This window comes from Mustelus asterias, unplaced genomic scaffold, assembly GCF_964213995.1.
Source record: "Mustelus asterias unplaced genomic scaffold, sMusAst1.hap1.1 HAP1_SCAFFOLD_290, whole genome shotgun sequence".
Classification (NCBI taxonomy): domain Eukaryota; kingdom Metazoa; phylum Chordata; class Chondrichthyes; order Carcharhiniformes; family Triakidae; genus Mustelus; species Mustelus asterias.
This window is the reverse complement of record NW_027590255.1, coordinates 438,708-456,800: the sequence shown is the minus strand read 5'-3', so window position 1 is coordinate 456,800 and position 18,093 is coordinate 438,708. Positions and strand designations below refer to the sequence as shown.

Here is an 18,093-nt window from a genome sequence, read left to right as displayed (position 1 = left end):
ACCCTTCTTGTCGGGGGGATTAGTAGGGTAATTACTTGTGGTTGCAGGGAGGGATTCTCCGTCGGAGAGTCGGCGCAGAATGTCTGGGCCGAGTGGCTTCCTTCCGCGCTGTTGGGATCCGATGCCTCCTATACATCCTGTCTTAAATCTTCACTGCCTGTCCCTGAATCCTTCTGCTCGCAGCTAATCCAGCAACTTGGCCTGTGTTCAATGGGTTATGCTCTTTTACACGTCTCTTACATCACCACTCAATCCCGTCAACTGCAAAGAGAGAAAATCCGAATTATCCAGCCAAACTTTTTCGCTAAAATCCATCATCGCTGGATCCAAAGCAGTAAATCTCCTAAGGACCTTCACACACTTTCTAAAGTGTGGTTACCGGGTCTGGGTGCAATCCTAAAACAGCTGTAGTTAAGCAGAGCTTTATAAAGATTGAGCATAACTTCCCATTTTTTATACTCAATGCCTCCATTTATGAAGTAAGAAGTCTCACAACACCAGGCTAAAGTCCAACAGATTTATTTGGTGGCTTACTTCTTACTGTGTTTACCCCAGTCCAAAGACGGCATTTCCACATCATGGCTTCCATTTCCGAAGCCAAGCATCCAATCCGCCTTCCTGACAACTCTCTCAAATTCGCCTCTCTCCTTCAAGATCTCTCTGAACCTCTGGTCACTCTGAGCCTGCACACTGCTCAGAACTGGGCCATTCAGTTTCTATTGCCTCTCCCCATCCCTTCTGTCAAAATGCAGCACTGTCCCTGAGTGTGGGATTAATAATGTGTCTCTGTTACAATATCAGTGAGAATCTCCAAGAGAATCTTTCTGGATAAAGCCGGAATTTACAAGGATTTCAGCCACTGAGACATTGTCTGGCCGTCTGTGTATCATCGCCCTAACTCACTCTGTCTATGTCTATCCCTCCACTCCCATTCGTTAACTGTATATGAAGGGGGGATCTTGTTGGTTAATGACTGAGTGCAAACCATCTGTATCTTCATCTGAACAAATAGAATTCAGCTTGTGAACAAGATCATAATTTCAACCAGTTCTGGGTTAAACCAGGCACAACTCTGATTGGCTGCAGCCCCCCGAATCTGGGGAACAGACACTGTGAGCATCGCCAGCCTCAGAGGCTTTAATAGTTACTGAGCTGGGAAACTCCAATTATTCTCCCCGAATCCACAGCACAGAGCGAGAGGAGAGGAAAGCCTGTCCTCGGAGCTGTCAATCTGAGACACAGTTTGACCTGTCAATGTGCAGAGGTGAACACTGTGTCAGCGAGAGTGTGCTAAAGGGGCGGCTGGGTTAGACTAATGTTACTGTGTTTGTGTGTCCGCTCTCAGCGGCTGATTTCCCAGTCCTTCTTGTGTCAAATCACAAGATTCTCCTGTCATTGGATCGCGCTGCTCAGACCTGAAGAGAGAATTTAAGGGAAAGTTTGGGTCGATTTTAAGGTTTCAGTCGACAAAAGCGCGATCAATGCAGCAAAGAAACGGGTTGAAGTGGGAATTGCTGCCTTGAATTCAGATGGAATTTTCACGACAGGAAACGTTCGGATTTCAGTAACAGAAATAAGTCAGTCTGAGAATCTAGATAGTCTAATTTTAATTGCAGTGGGAGAGTTTGTGAGGAGAGAGAAACACAGCTGGAGGATCCGGGAGCTGACAACAGCTTGTCTCTGCACCATCCGCTCTCTTCCTTTCAGTTGCTCTGTGCCGCCACCACTGGTTTCATTTCGGACCCAGTTCTGACTCTCACACACACTCTCGGATATCATTTTCTGCCAGAAATACATCTGATGCGTAAACATGGCAACAGCTGCTTTCTCAATGAGCTGCCCAGCTCGGTTGGATCTGTCAGAAAATATTGGGAGATTTTAAAGCAACATCGGTTTGGTTGCAGAATTCTCTAATATCTGAATATATTCCATCACTTTTTCGCTTGTGTTTGGAGTCCTGGGCTGAGTGACCACTTAATCCATCGACATTTTGAAATTAATTCTAACATGAAATTTCCTGATGTCTTATGATTGTCGACAATCCTCTTTTACTAACGTTCCAATATGATTATTCTTCCTCACGGGAGACTGCTGAGTAAAATAAGGGCCCATGGTATTCGAGGCAAGGTACTAACATGGATTGACGATTGGCTGTCAGACAGAAGGCAGAGAGTTGGGATAAAAGGTTCTTTCTCAGAATGGCAACCGGTGACAAGTGGTGTCCCGCAGGGTTCAGTGTTGGGGCCACAGCTGTTCTCTTTATATATTAACGATCTAGATGACGGGACTGGTAGCATTCTGGCCAAGTTTGCCGATGATACAAAGATAGGTGGAGGGGCAGGTAGTATTGAGGAGGTGGGGAGGCTGCAGAAAGATTTAGACAGTTTAGGAGAGTGGTCCAAGAAGTGGCTGATGAAATTCAACGTGGGCAAGTGCGAGGTCGTACACTTTGGAAAAAAGAATAGAGGCATGGACTATTTTCTAAACGGTGACAAAATTCATAATGCTAAAGTGCAAAGGGACTTGGGAGTCCTAGTCCAGGATTCTCTAAAGGTAAACTTGCAGGTTGAGTCCGTAATTAAGAAAGCAAATGTAATGTTGTCATTTATCTCAAGAGGCTTGGAATACAAAAGCAGGGATGTACTTCTGAGGCTTTATAAAGCACTGGTTAGGCCCCATTTGGAGTACTGTGAGCAATTTTGGGCCCCACACCTCAGGAAGGACATACTGGCACTGGAGCGGGTCCAGCGGAGATTCACACGGATGATCCCAGGAATGGTAGGCCTGACATACGATGAACGTCTGAGGATCGTGGGATTATATTCATTGGAGTTTAGGAGGTTGAGGGGAGATCTGATAGAAACTTACAAGATAATGAACGGCTTAGATAGGATGGACGTAGGGAAGTTGTTTCCATTAACAGGGGAGACTAGGACGCGGGGGCACAGCCTTAGAATAAAAGGGAGTCACTTTAGAACAGAGATGAGGAGAAATTTCTTCAGCCAGAGAGTGGTGGGTCTGTGGAATTCATTGCCACAGAGGGCTGTGGAGGCCGAGACGTTGAGCGTCTTCAAGACAGAAATTGATAAATTCTTGATTTCTCGAGGAATTAAGGGCTATGGGGAGAGAGCGGGTAAATGGAGTTGAAATCAACCATGATTGAATGGTGGAGTGGACTCGATGGGCCGAATGGCCTTACTTCCGCTCCTATGTCTTATGGTCTTATGGTCTTATGTTCCACATGTTCGTTCCATTCCCAAACTGTTTTAAGCAGGAATACCGAACGCCCAGTAATGTCCAGCTTGTAGCATGTTTTGAATGAACATGATATTTCATCATCTAAGCAGCATTTTGAAATTCTCATTCATTCAATGTATTCTGATGAAGTGTATTTCTTATGTCCTGTGTGTCATGACACAAGAATCTTTCTCTGAAATAAGTCCTTGTTTTGTCCTTGTGCTGCTCTTTTTCTTTCTTCTCAAGTCATGATTTTTCTCATGGAAGTTATAGCACAGAAGCCATTCGGCCCATATTGTCGATGCCAGCACAGTTCCCGGTCTTTATAGAAAGAGCCCACAGTAAATTAGAATTCAATATCATGGGCTGCCCTGGAGAAGCCAATTAAACATTTCCAATCTCGCTCATTGCGCACAGAGTTTGAACCTTCGCGAGGAAACGATGGTTTTGAGTCCAACGCCTTAACCACTCGGCCAACGCAGCTGCTTGTCTCTTAAAATGATGTAATCACCTCAGCGATGTTCATGTTAACTTCATCAAGCACCAGGATTGTGCAGTGAGCAGTGTGTGAGCTGACATGTGTTCCTCTATTTTTATTTGGTGTCCTTATGTTTGACTGAGAATTCATTTGTTCAATTATTCTTCTATTTCAACATTGTTTGCAAGATAAAGAAATTGAAACCGAATTCTCGGTCCGAAATAAATAAAATTAGAACGGGAAGCGTATTTATCGGCAATGGCCGCGTTCGAATTTTATTTTGTCCACAAAATAAAGTCATAATTACATTACCAATTACCGGGAATCGAACCCGGGTCAACTGCTTGGAAGGCAGCTATGCTCACCACTATACCACCATCGCTCGCTACGTTTGAGCGATGGTTATTTACATTTGTTATAATTACGGAAGTGCCTTAATTGCCGATTTCCACAGACACCAGGTGGTCCTGACGCACATTTTGTAAACTGAAATTGTTCACTCTTGTTTTTTGGACAGTTTAAGCCTACTTTTTAATATTGTACCTGCCTGGGAACTCATTGAATAGTTTTGAGGCCTGTTCTTTCGGTTAAAAAAGTCTCCAATCAAAGCAAATTTAGATTCCAAGTCGAACGCCTGAACCACCCTGCCATCGGAGCTGTTTATTGGCCAGTCGATGCAACGACCTCAGTAACGTTCATATTGACTTCATCGGGATTATTGAGATCACAGTCAGGGAGGTCAACTGTGTTCGGTTCCCGTTACTTTATATCTTTGTCTCTGACTGAGAACTCATTCATTAACACAGAGACTTCTTCCTCTGTTTCAATATTTTTTTTCTGCAGAGAGAATTTGAAGCGGTATTTTCCGTCCGAATAAATAATATTTAAACGGGACGTCCTTTTTGTTTCATTTCCGGCAAATGCTGCGTTTGAACTGTTTTTGACCACGTGATTTGAAACGCAAGAGGCCGTAGATAAGGACCTAAATAAATGACCAGTGCGATGGCCGGGAACGGAATCCGGGCGAACTGCTTCGAAGACCGCCATGCTCACCACTGCACCACCATCTGTTAAATAGGTTGTTATTTTCATGAGTTATAATTACGGAATTACTTTCGTTGCTCACGAAGGTGTGTCCATAACACAATTTGTAAACTGATCTTGGCTGTCGCGTTTTTCTGCACAGTTTAACCCCCCTTTTCACTGTTGTTTCTGACTGAGAACTCATTGAATAGCTTTGAAGCCTATTCTTTCATTGCAACAAAGTTTACACAGGAAGCAAATCGAAGAAATATTTCCATTAATAACTCATGAATAATGAGAATCTTGAATGAATTTCATTTCAGGTGTCCTGTTCTGTACTGTTCTGACCTGCGATAGCTAATTAAATAAGTCACCAATGTGATGGCCAGGAACCTTGATCGAATGCTCACACAGTCACCACCATCGCCCACTTGACTCTTGGAGCTGCTGCTGCCCACAGAGGTGGCCAAGCAAGAGGCACAGATGTTGACAAACTGCACCCGCTCCAAGTAGATTAACAAAATGACTGAACAAAAAAAGGAACTATGACAGTCTCTCTGAAAGCATTGCACCAACACCTCTTAAAGAATCAATTTGCTGTAACTAATTCAATATGAACCTATTCAATGTCAGCCCTATTCCTTGCCAGTCCTCAAACAGGCATTGACTGGTTAGAAGTTTTAATCTTATCCGAGAACAGTTGGAGAAATTCCCAAAGAAGTGAAACTGTCGCCCTGAACTTCATAGAATCCCTACAGTCCAGAAGGAGGCCAGCTGATCGAGCCGGCGCCATCAGCAATCCCATAACCCCACATATTTAACATGCTAATGCTCGTGACAGTAAGGGGCAATTGAACATGACCATTCCACCTAACCCGGCACTAATTTTCATGGCGGAACGTCCGATTCTGGAAAGATAAAATCCGCAACTGGTGCCTCAAATGAAGCTGGAGTCTGTTTTGGAGCTTCTGAAACCACATGTTCTCCTGGTGGCAAACTCCTGCCCAAAGCTGGTGTCCTGATTTGAATCGATTGCCAGCTCGAGTTTCTCATTTGGATGAGGAATATGGAATGGTGCTGGATTATTCACCCCAAATACCTGCAGAACTCGGTCGAAACTTCACGTTTGTTCGGAAACCTCAACATCAGTCATCAGTTCACCCTCAATCAGTGGGTTAATACGAAGACGGAGAAAATGCACCTGCGACGAAGATGGGATTCGAACCCACGCGTGCAGAGCACAATGGATTAGCAGTCCATCGCCTTAACCACTCGGCCACCTCGTCATGCGTCTACACTCCCCCAAACCAGCTCTTGTGCTCTTAACACCCGCAACAAGAGGACATTTCTCCCGCAGGACAATGTTGTGTTCCTGCTCTCTCATTAATCTCGGTTCGTTGTAACTCTTCCATTCGATGTAAATCCAAAGAAAGTAAAGAGGGAGACAGTTAATTTCTCAGGTCCCTCCAGGTCAGAAGGTTGCGTGTTTAATTCACGTCAGGCTCCTGGAGGATTTCTGCAGTTGGTCTTTGGATTCTGCATCCGGGGAAAGTTGATTGTTTGCAAATGTTCGCGAAATGATACATTTCAAAATTATGATGAAATGATATTTTAGGGATACCTCCGGTTTCCACGAGCAGGTCATATTTTTGCTGTTTGTAAATTTAAAGCAACGTCCACGGTCCGAGATGATTCAGCGGACATCTCAGGGGAGAGCTGAGTTCTGGTGATTTAACCGGAGGATTCACATCTCTCAGGCGGGGAGCAAGGCTGAGAAGGCGGGGCCTGTATCAATAATCTCAACCGATACGGGAAATGATCGGGAGCTGTTGGCTGAATCTGCTGCACAGCCAACTGAACTAAACCTGGGACAAATGCGCTGTGCCACCCACGGTAAGAAGTTTAACAACACCAGGTTAAAGTCCAACAGGTTTATTTGGTAGCAAAAGCTTTTGCTACCAAATAAACCTGTTGGACTTTAACCTGGTGTTGTTAAACTTCTTACTGTGTTTACCCCAGTCCAACGCCGGCATCTCCACATCATGATCACCCACGGTAACACAAATCAACATGACGAAGCAAATTTGCTGCCGAGAAAATCCAGATTTGCTCTTGGACAGCAGACGAATATGCCTTTTTGATGCGAGTGAAAACACGATAGCAAAGGGTGGTTTCGATCCATCCACCTCTGGGTTACGGGCCGCTTCCGCTGCGACACTCTGCTCCGGAACATAATCGCTTCCTGCCTATGACTGTTGCGCGGCAGTCCGACAACTATTGATTTAAAACAACAACCTCCGTGGTGGGAAGCACACCCTGGCTGGACAATAACACGTGACATCACCTCGAGTGTAACAGATAGAGAAAGACACACAGAAAAGCAGTAAGAGACTATCAGGATACACACACAATGACAGACAGAAAAGGTGCCGAACAAACCAGCAAGATACTGAGATGGAAAACATGAGTATTTATGAAAAGCTGTTTTCTGTTACACAAAGCCAGGCCCTGTTTTGAAATCTATTTCCTGCTGTTTAACTGTGTTCTGTGCTGTGTAACTCTCTGTTGTGGAACTGTGACTCTGTCGTTGACAGATCTTCACTGTGGTTGTGTCAAATTCTTCCCTGTTGTGTAAATGTGTTCCCTGTTGTGTAAATGTGTTCCCGGTTGTGTAAATATGATCCATCTTGAGCAGAAGTTTTCTCGGTTCTGTAAAAGCGTGTCCTGTTGTGTGACATGTTCTCTGTTGTTCTGTGATGTTGTCTCTGGAAAACAATCGACGGAAATTTCAAGGCCGCCATTTCTGAAGCTTGCATTCAATTCCAGCTTTATTTGGGCCGAATGGCCAACTCCTGTTTCTGTTTTCTATCCATGTTTCTATGTATTAAATCCGTGAATTTGAATTTTGCAAGCTGCCGTGGTGGGATTTACTCCGTGTCCCCAAATATTAGTCCGGACCTCTGGATTGCCAGCCCAGTGACATAACCTTTCATCCCTGTGAACAAAAACAGTTCATTCAGCTCATTATTAAACCTCTTCTTGAGGACATTAGAATTCCATCCACAGAATTCCCATTGGCCGATTGATAACAAAGCATTTTGTTCGAGTTGGGAACATCAATAATTTATCCACATCAAACAGATATTGTGGAATTGTTCGGATCAAAGATTCTAAGATAAGTGAGAATTAAATGGACAAAGTTACAAGGGAAGTAATTCTGAGAAAGCTCCCTGCAATTTCTGAAAGAAATAGTGGATTTCAGTTCACAGGCTCAGTTTTGAGGAGGTTCCACCAGATTTCTGTACAAAGTGACTGGGTTGGAAACTGTAATCTTCAGATAGCATCACAAAAGGCACCGTTAGGCTCCGGTTACGCGCCTGAAATTGAGTGATTTTTGTGGAGTATGTGGAATATTTCTTGTACCAGTCCTGTTCAGCCACCGCCCCCCCCCCCCCCCCCCCCCACCCCGCCACCCCCTCTTCCCACCCCCCAACTCTTTTTCCGTTACGTCGATGACTGTATCGGTGCTGCTTCCTGCTCTCATCTGCGCCTGGAAAAAATAGCGATTTTGCTTCCATTTTCTACCCTCGCATTTTCGCATGGTCCAAATCCGACACTTCCCCTACCCTTCCTTGACCTGTCTGCCTCCAATCCTAGATAGACTGACCACCAGTAACTAAAGCCCCACCGACTCACACGCCGAGTACAGATCCTCATACCCCGCTCCCTGTAAGGACGCCATCCCCATTCTCCTAGTTTGTTCACCTCAGTCGGAACTGTTCCCCTGATGCCTCTTTCCAAATCGGCGCTCCTGACATGGACTCCAACTTCCTGAAACCAAGGTGCCTCCACCCCGACCCTCGGTGTTTGGTTAGGCGCTCAACCGTGCCCTATTCGTCTCCCGCACCTCTGACCTCACCCCTTTCTCCTCGCAGAGCCACGATCGGCTCCCAAAATACAGAAGTCAAACAGACATTGTTATCGTCTTCTTTTCCATCTGTTCACTCAATATTTCGTCGATATCTTCACAAAATCCAATAGGAATGGCGATCAGTTTTCCAGTCAGTGATCAGCCCTCTGGAGGTGATTAAAGAAAATGAACAGTTTCATCCACTCTCGAAACCCTGGGGGCTTGAACCTGCGCGGTGAACCACATTAGATTTTAAATCAAACGCCTGAACAACTCGGTCATCGCAACTATAACCAACATCTAACTAACCAGTTTATGAACAGCTGATTTCTTCAAAGTTTACCTTTGATTGTCTCGCCAGACAATGACGAGGAATCCAACACACTATCCGTTGCGGCACAGAGACACACCTGGTGCACTTATTCCCCATCCCCATATGGGAATTTCTGACGTATCGAACAGACAGTTCAAAAGTTCAGCAATTGGACAATGACTATATTTCAAAAATCCTTTATTATCAGTGAAATGATTTGGGACGTCCTTTGGTTCTGAAAAGAGCTACAGAAAGGACACAGACAGCTTAGTGGAATGGGAGGACATGTGGCGGATGAAGAATTAAGTGATTCATTTTGGTGGGAAGAACGCAAAGAGACAATACAAAATAAAGGATATAATTCTAAAAGGGGATACAGGAACAGCGGGAAATATATGGACCTGTGTACAAATCATTGAAGGTGGCAGGGCAGTTTGTAACAGCCGTATATTATCCCCGGATTTAAAAACAACATCAGGATTTTGATACAAATTTTCTGCAAAGAAAATCCAGATGTACTATTCGATCGCACATTAGATATTCCAAGCATTGCCTGTCGCCTGAGGTATGGTAACCCTTGGGCTAAATCGCCACCTGTAAGCTCTCCCTTTTGAGGGGGAAAGCAGCCTCTGGTCATTTGCAACTACGGCGACTTGACCTTTATATCTGTGTCATATTCTTTGATTTTATTTGATTTGATTTATTCTTGTCACATGCATTAGTACACAGTGAGAAGTATTGTTTCTTACATGCTACGCAGACAAAGCATACCATTCATAGCGAAGGAAAGAAGAGAGCGCACAATGTAGAGTTACAGTCACAGCAACATGTAGAGAAAGATCAAATTAATACGAGATAGGTCCAATCAAAATTCTGATGGTAACAAGGAAGACGCTGTTCTTTACTTGGTTCGTGCCTGCCGTCAGATTATTGTATCCAGTTCTCGACAGAAGCCGGTGGAAGATAATCTGTCCACGGTGCGTGGCTGCTTCAACTGGCTGCTTTTCCAAGGCAACGCGGCGTGTCAATGGATGGCAGACTGGTTTGCGTGATGAACTGGCTTTGTTTACGACACTTTGTCGATTTTTTGCGGTCCTGGACAGAGCAGGAGCCGCACCAAGCTGTGATGCAACCAGAAGGAATGCTTTTTCTGGTGCATCTGTCTGTATTCAGACTGTGTTTTGCATTATCTGCTGCTCAATGAAGATTGGGATCTTTCTGATTCGATCAGTTAAACTGTGCGTGGAGAAGTGACTTGTTCTGACTGTCAGCTTCCGGAACTGAAACATGGTTTCTCAATGAATTCTGTCTCTGTCAACTTTTGGTACTGCAACTGAGTTTCTGTATCCCCTCATTTTGACTCACCGATTGATGTTGTTTATTCATTTCTGGTATGTGGGTGTCGCTGGCTGGGCCCGCATTATTGCCCATCCTAAATTTCCCGTGAACTGAGCGGCTTGATAGGTCACCTCAGAGGGCAGCTTAGAGTCACCAAAGTTGCTGTGTGTCGGGGGCCCCATTTAGGTCCAAACCAGTTAAAATATTCATTCCTTAAAGGACATTAGTGAAGCAGTTGTCTTCCTTTTGACAATCGATCCATGGTCGTCAGACTTTTAATCCCAGATGTTCTTAATTGATGAAATTTCACCATTTGCCTTGGTGGTGGTGGTGGTCTGTGTGTGTGTGTGTGTGTGTGTGTGTGTGTGTGTGTGTGTGTGTGTGTGTGTGTGTGTGTGTGTGTGTGTGTGTACGTGAGAGAGAGAGATTCTCACATAATCAGTCCGTTTGTGAGTGTGGATTAACCTTTTATATTCCCTCACAAACACTGTGATCCCCTTGCTTTTGTGAATTCCCAAGAAGCATTTGTACTACTGAGACCCTGGTGGTCGGGTGGAGGGTGGGGTGAGGGTTGAAGGCAATGCCGCAGGGTGCTGAGTGTGGAAGCAGCCGATTTTAAAGCTTGTGAGTTGGAAAGTGAAGAGTGAACTTGTCTGTGTGAAGATCACAGAAAAGGTATGTCTGGACCTGCGCCCTCGAGACAAGTTTTGGGTTGTCAGTAAATGAACTCCTGTAATGAAGGGACAAAATCAGAAAGAGGAAATGCTGGAAATATTCAGCAGCTGCGAAAGCAGCTGTGGAGAGATATTAGTGTCGCCAGGATATAACTCTCCTACTGGATACTTCACGTTGCTCAGGTCTGACACTCTCAACACCTTCGTGTAAGGAACAGGGAGGGCGGGAATTGGGTCTTTGTTGATTTGAGCAAACAGCGCAATGCAGCAATGAGAAGCTCCTCAGCCCCTGGCGGCTTGGGAAAGGATGGGACTCAGATACAGGACTCTGGTTGGAGTTCAAAAATGGAAAAATACATCGAGTTATAAATGTAATGACAATAAAGGTGGAATTCAGATCGACTTGTGCAGAAATGTTACACTTTGCCAATGTCGTCAGGATGGCCGAGCGGTCTAAGGTGCTGCGTTCAGGTCGCAGTCTCTTCTGGAGGCGTGGGTTCAAATCCCACTCCTGACAGTGATTTTTCGTTCGCGAAGCAGCATCCAAACCCAAGAAATTTCTCACCTGGCAGCACAAGGGCAGTTGATGCTGAGAAACAACGACCACCTGTGAGTTCCACTCCGAGACACACTTCATCCTGGCTTGGAAATGTATCACCGTTCCCCTGGCTGGCTCACAATCTTGGAACTCCCTCCCGAACAGGAGTGTATGTGCACACATACCACATGGACTGCAGCGGCACCAGAATGAATTCATCGCCAATTACTCAAAGATTATTAATTTGGACAATAAATGCTTCTCGCGCCAGCGGCACACATATCCCGTATGAATAAAGTACTTTTTAAAAAATCACCTCGTGCCACAGAAGGAGCACATCTGCCTTCAGAGCAGAAAACTGTGTGTGAATCACATCCTGAACACGGCTACTTTTATACCAGGTGTGTGTCTGAAAACAGTAAGTGGAACCAAGCTCACGATAAACCTCTCAATGTTTAGTGGAAGTGTTTCACTGAGTGATTTGTGTGATGCCCTCTGATGTGCTTTCTTTTGTGAATTCCTAAGGAGCACCTCCCCTGAGACCCTGGTGGGCGGGTGTCGGGGAAAGGCGGATTTGAAAGGTTTACAGGGAAATCGGTGCAGTCTCGATGGGCCACTGTGGGATTCAGTTATTTTTCTTTCATGAATCTATCCGAGGTCCCATAGCATCTGTGGAGAGAGAACCGGTCATTCCCGTGAAAGGTCTGCATCTGAAATGTGAACTATCTCTATTTTCAGAGGGACGTTACAGATGTGGTAATATCTCTTTTTTCACTAATACCACCAGATCTGGAATGTATTTCCAGCATTCTGCTGTACCCACGAAGAGCGGTATCAGGCTCTGTGGCTTAGTTGGTTAAAGCACCGATTTAGTAAACCAGAAGATTCTGGATTCAGATCCTCGGATTCCTTTCCAGTGAACTTTGCAACTGCGTAAGTCGCAATATCCATTTCTTGCTTGTCAATGTTGTCTTTCCCTTCACAGTGGAAAATCTACAACGATAAAAAAAACATAGTTCGAGAGTCTCCACAAGTATCTTGACTATTCATTGACGTGATCCAGGTAGTTTCATCATCTTGCAGTAAAAAAGCATTTAATTTGCAATAAATCCAATTCTCCAAGTTCTACAAACATAGCGTTCCATTGTTTTCTCAGGGAATTTCGAACAGAGTCAAATCGCCTTAGAATCACCCCATCCCGACAGAGGTGAAGGAGACCATTCTGCCCTCGAGTCTGTCCCGACTCTCCGACAGAGAATCGCACACAGGACCTATTCCCGCAGAGCCACGCATCCACCCCGCTAATCTACCGATACAAACACCTTGGTGACCAAGGGGCAATCTAGCATGGCCAAATCCACCCAACCTGCTCATCTTTGGACTGTGGGAGGAAACCGGAGCACCTGGTTTCCTGAGATAACTTGCCTGCATGAATGCAGTTTGAACAGCACTGCAAAAACTTGGCACCATCCAGGACAAAGCATCCCACTTCATTCGCTTCCCATGCATAAAGCTTCACTCCCTCCACTCCCGACACAAAATGGCAGCAGTTTGCGCCATCTACAAGATGCACTGCAGCAACACAGCAAGGCTCCTTTGCCAGCACCTTCCAAACCCACGACCACGACAGCCTAGAAGGACAAGCGCAGCAGACACATCAGAATAACACCACCAGGTTGCAGGGCACTGATATTTATTTATTGATTGTAGTTATTTATAAGTTGTTGTTGTTGCACGTGTGTGTTGTTTAATCTTCGTGATCTTCAAAAGAAGCGAAATATCTAATTGAAAAAGATGCTACTATTTCTAACGCAACCAGCGAACGTCGTGTCAAACTTTAAGAAAGCCCCCGGGGTTTGCGATTTATTTTTGAGTCAGTGGTTTCCCTGGGAGCCAATAAACAGAAGCAGCATGAAGAGATGGCAGAGCAGGAAATGTCGGTGCCGAAGCTGAATCACATCAACGGAGCAGCAACCTGCTTTCTACTAATCGGACCCCAAGTCCGATTCTGGTGGGACTGAAACCCACAACCTTTGAATGGCTGACTTGCCATTATTTAGATGTCTAACGCGCGACCCAAAGCGCCACATGCTGGAAGTTTGCTTTACTTGTCCATATATGGATTTTTGACAATGTGGAAAGTTCAACAATCTCGTAGTTAAAAAGTCAAGGGCTGTGAAGAGGGACTTTATTGATTGCAAGTCATGTTGCTACATCTTATGTCTGTTAAAACAGCTGTGGGAATACAGACCATTTTGTCCTTTGTACATGAAATCTGTCCATCACAGAATGATCCTCCCTCTTTCTCTTCCTTATTCTCGTGGACAGCTCGGAGTGTAATCTCACAGGCTTGATAGTCGGGGGCACATTCTACTCTATCTGTCACAGCGCTGATCAGAATCTGTTCCCTGTTCCAGTTAAACACCTGCACAGAACACAACGCAAAGCTGGAAGCTGGAAACCAGAATCAAAAACCGAAAATGCTGGATATGCTCAGCAGGTGATGGATGAATGGAGATTCCTGTAAAAGAGACCTTGGGGTACAGGTTCATAGCTCCTTGAAAGTGGAGTCACAGGTGGACAGAGTGGTGAAGAAGGCATTCGGCATGCTTGGTTTCATTGGTCAGAACATTGAATTCAGGAGTTGGGACGTCTTTTTGAACTTGTACGAGACATTGGTAAGGCCACACTTGGAATACTGTATACAGTTCTGGTCACCCTATTATACAAAGGATATTATTAAACTAGAAAGAGTGCAAAAAAGATTTACTAGGATGCTATCAGGATTTGATGGTTTGAGTTATAAGGAGAGGCAGGATAGACTGGCACTTTTGTCTCTGGACTGTCAAAGGCTGAGGGGTGATCTTATAGAGGTCTATAAAATAATGAGGGGCATAGATCAGCTAGATAGTCAATATATTTTCCCAAAGGTAGGGGAATCTAAAACTAGAGGGCATCGCTGTAAGGTGAGAGGGGGAGATACAAAAGGGTCCAGAGGGGCAATTTCCTTCACACAGAGGGTGGTGAGTGTCTGGAACAAGCTGCCAGATGCAGTAGTAGAGGCGGGTACAAATTTGTCTTTTAAAAAGCATTTAGAGAGTTACATGGGTAAGATGGGTATAGCGGGATATGGGCCAAATGCGGGCAATTGGGAGTAGCTTTGGCGTTTTGAAAAAAAGGCGGCATGGACAAGTTGTCCGAGGGCCTGTTTTCATGCTGGAAACCGCTATGACTATATGACAAGCCGCTGAAGCACAGCACAGTTGCACAGTTTAAAGTTTCCTTTCATCCACAATAGATCTTCCATTCTAGTATTTTGAACAATTCAAATTGAAAATGTGCATTGTTATTCTCGTCGCCACAGCCTGAAAACAACTCCAGGCATTGATCTCTCCCTTGGATTTTAAATTTGTAAATCCATTCTCTATCTTTTAAAGCTACTATTGAAACTGTATCCATCACCCGCTCATTTCCTTGTGAATGAGCAGGAGAATTGAAGATATATTTGGATAATTTTCCTTTGACTACATTTGTACAGAAGCATCAAGGTCAAGGAGGGAACCACACACAGCACTTCATGAAATTCACCCACTAAAAGGTGACAGTGTTTAATCAAGGGGTGGTTCTATTTGTTCATTTATTATTAATGGAGAATATAAAAGTTGGAACAGTGTGCAATCTGGGCATTGTAACTGAGCAAAGTGAAACACAATGTGGACTGGGCAGGATAAGCCTAGCATGGGCAATGGACAGAGTGGAGGTGCGACGTTGGCTGGCTTGTGAGACGGCGCAGGGAGATGCTGCAAGGTGAAGGTACATCGGAAAATGGGAGTGTAAAATGTTGAATGATGAATGTGCAAGTAGAATGTGCAATGTAGACTGCAGGCTGGATATTCAATGGGTTCTGTGATGGATGAATAGACTGTGGAATCTTGGCATGGTAAAGGTGCAATGGGGATTAGGACGGGTAAAGGTGTATACTTTATTTTATATCACCTCTCCTCGATCTTCGGACCAAAATGCATCACTTCACACTTCCTTACATTAATTAAATTGTATCTGTCACGTGCCTGCCCATTCCACCAGACTGTCTATATCTTCTTGCAGATTATCAATATCCTCCTCACTAAAAATCATAATGTTTTCAAATTTTGCACCACTGACAAATTTTGAGATCGAAACCTAAGCACCCAGATATAGGTCAGTAATATATATCAAGAAAAGCACATTTCTCTCTATATAATATCCCCAATCACAAATGGGTAAAACTTTCTGAAAAATATGCTTTAAAGGTTTGTACTAATAATTAAACATTTGCTGAATGAAATTCTAACTAAGCTAATGATTCAACTGCCATTTGGTTCCAAATAAAATGCCAACCGGCACTAATACATTCAATTATAAGCATAGCCTTGCTCGTTTATCAGGACTTAAATGACGAATACAGAGGGAAGCAGCGTACTGGTAGATTTCAAAATGAAATGGCCAAAAGATTTAGTATTTCTAAATTCCTCAGTCCTAGGTTCAATATGATGTGAACAATTCTTGTCTGCTGTGTCCCTCTCTGATGTCTGAACTTCAGCCTACCAGAGTGTGCTGACATCCACTGGCCGCAATACAGAACTGCAGTAGAGCGGAAAAATGCATCTTAACTGTCGCTGTTGCAGAGACAGATCAAACAGGAGTTAATGATTGGATATCGGCATTACATTCCATAGAGAAATCAATATTGATGTACTTTTAAATGCAGTCAGTATGACTTCGAATTTGCTATTACCTGGAGCATTTGAGTCGACTAGCACAGATGTACGAAAGGAAAATCTCGGTAATGAGACGATGGAGAATGCATTTCAGAGATAAGCAGATGATGTTACGTTGAAGATTTTGAGGAGAGGATCGTGTGGAATCATGTACTAATTAGAACAAAAGGCCCTGTTTCAATTATGTACCTTCCAGATAGAATGTGTACAGATTTGCAAAGTCTCTCAGAGAGATTCATAATGAACATCACACACATATGTCGCACCAGAGACAGAGCGATACAGAATGAGTCCAACACTCATACACCTCGAATCTTAGAAGGGACAGCAAAGAGAGGGAGACCATTCGGCCCTTTGTCTCTATGCTGGTCTGTACAAGAACAACTCAGCTCATCCCTTTCCCGTCCTTGTCTCATAACTCTGGAAATCCTTTCACTTCAGGTGCTGATTCCATTCCCCCTTGACAGCCCTGATTTGATGCTGCCTCTGCCACCCTCTCAGGCAGTGCATCCCAGGTCCTAAACACTCTGCACATTAAAAGCCATCCTTCTCTCCTCAGGCAATGGGAGCAATATTTCTTCATCTACTCTTCTTAGACTGCACCCACAAGCCCACCACCTCTACCAGGGTAGAAGCAGAGAGATTATTTCCACTTAGAAAGGAAACAAGAACTTGAGGACACCCTCAAAATAAGGGGGAGTCAGTTTAGGACAGAGTTGAGGAGGAACTTCTCCTCTCGGAGGGTAGTGAATCTCTGGAATTCTCTGCCCATTGAAGCAGTGGAGGCTACCTCGTTAAATATGTTTAAGTCACAGGTAGATAGATTTCTGATCAATAAGGGAATTAACGGTTTTGGGGAGCGAGCGGGTAAGTGGAACTAAACCACTATCAGATCAGTCATGATCTTATTGAATGGCGGGGCAGGCTCGAGGGGCTAGATGGCCTACTCCTGCTCCAATTTCTTATGTTCTTACCATCTCGAAGGACAGCGGCAATAGATACATGGGAACACCAGCACTGCAAGCTGACCCTCAAGCCACTCACCATCCTGACTTGGAAATACATCGCGGCTCTTTCGCTGTCAGAGTGGCAAAATCCTGAAAGACTGTATGGCGAACAGCACTGTGGCTGTGCCGACACCTCATGGACTGCAGCAGTTCAAGAAAGCAGCAAACCATCACCTTTCGAATGTCAGTTGGGGATTGGCAATGAATGCTGGCCCCTTCAGTGATGCCCACCTCTCGAAATGAATAAAACAAATAAACACTCGCAACTACAACCGGAGACAGATAGATACAGAACAAATCTCACTCACGTGCATGTTTGGATACAATCTGAATCCCCCAATCACATTTACTAACAGAGGGTAAAATGCAGTCGAAATTGGGCGATCGTTATCCAGTTGCAGTTTAACCAGAGTTTTATACAAGAATAGAGAACATCTTAACACAACGTGCAACATTTTAACCCAATATGGAACATTATGAGACCAGTTAATCATCTTTCTGCCGAACAGAAAACATCTTCACGGAGAATATTTTCACACAACACGGAACACGTTTTCAGAGCAGGGCATATATTAACAGAACATTTTTAAAAAGTACACAACATGGATCATATTTATACAACCGGAAAGATATTGAAAGCATCAGGGAAACATTTTACACAACAGCAGAAAGCACCTCTCAACAACAGAGAGCAGAGGTACACAGCAGGAAATATATTTACAAATATGTACTTGCAACAGAAAATTCCTTTAAAAATAGAGGTCGATTTTCCAATTCCGTGCTTTGCCGGTTTCCCATCACCTTTGCCTGTCGTT

The 18,093-nt window shown here is 44.3% G+C and overlaps 1 protein-coding gene and 2 non-coding genes across 3 annotated transcripts in view; 1 reads left to right on the top strand and 2 right to left on the bottom strand.

The window, feature by feature from the left end:
* Positions 1-18,093, bottom strand: part of LOC144486124 (histone H2AX-like) — a 216,899-nt gene that overhangs the window by 92,771 nt on the left and 106,035 nt on the right. The window lies entirely within an intron of this gene.
* trnas-gcu (transfer RNA serine (anticodon GCU)) lies at positions 5,943-6,024 on the bottom strand. Its single transcript has one exon. It is a non-coding gene; the product is annotated as a tRNA-Ser (tRNA).
* trnal-cag (transfer RNA leucine (anticodon CAG)) lies at positions 11,408-11,490 on the top strand. The gene has a single exon. It is a non-coding gene; the product is annotated as a tRNA-Leu (tRNA).